This window comes from Rhagoletis pomonella, unplaced genomic scaffold (assembly GCF_013731165.1).
Source record: "Rhagoletis pomonella isolate Grant_MI unplaced genomic scaffold, Rhpom_1.0 Rhpom_scaffold_00002, whole genome shotgun sequence".
In the NCBI taxonomy this organism is placed as follows: domain Eukaryota; kingdom Metazoa; phylum Arthropoda; class Insecta; order Diptera; family Tephritidae; genus Rhagoletis; species Rhagoletis pomonella.
Genome location: NW_023458556.1, coordinates 96,829,852 through 96,830,869, shown reverse-complemented (window position 1 = coordinate 96,830,869; position 1,018 = coordinate 96,829,852).

Sequence of the window (1,018 nt, the reverse complement as noted above, 5' to 3'; positions counted from 1 at the left end):
GTATGGTGTAGTTATAGTTTTCTAACTCTAACGCCCATCTAGCTATTTGCGGATTTACTTCTTTTTGTGCCAAAGTAAGCGTCAGTGAATTACAGTCCGTTACTATTTTAAACGGAATGAATGAAGCGTCTCTAATTCAAAGTTGTGATATTTAGCTTCAGCCGCTGTTGTTGATTTTGAAAAATATGACACGGGATGAAACTTTCTGTCGATCTGTTGTTGTAGTAAAACGGCACCAAAACCTAAAGCACTAGCGTCGCAATGCAGTTCCGTTTCTTTCTCGGGATTGTATATCGCAAAAATAGGAGACTTTATCAGTCTAGATTTTATTACGACAATTGCCTTAAATCTTCATCAAAATTGAAGTTAGCATTTTTTTTTCAGCATGTTCAGTAAAGGTCTCGCAGCTTGAGAAAATGATTGTATGAATCGTCTGAAATATGAAAATAATCCAATACACGATTGAAGTTCTTTTTTGTTTTTCGGTACAGGGTAATTCTTTATGGCATTTATGTGGGATTCACTAGGTGCCATACCATTGGGAGAAAGTACCCCAGTAAAAGAATTATATGTGCAATACTTCAACTTCAACTAAATATAAAAACTTTATAAATATGCATTAGTTGATAACAAGATAATTTAATTGTATCATTATGTTGAAATTTTCGTAGAAAATATTTATATGTGCAAAGAAATAAGTTTTAGGTTACCGATTATTTTAAGAAAAGTTTTAAAGATAATTTTATTTGTTGGTATTGGATCGTATTTCTATTGCACAATTTTTTTTTTTACTCTTTGCGGCATATATTTTACCGAAATTTTGTAGTAAAATTTATATTATATCCTCCTATTTGTAAACACGTTATCATTCTGTTTTGAATAAGTAAACATCTTGTTGAGAAGTAGATCTCACAAATGCCCATTGGTATTAAAGCCAATATTTGAAGCTAGTTACTCTAAAAGAAGGTGTGTTGTTCCTTGAAGAACGATTTTGTTGTTCGCACGGTATGAATAACAA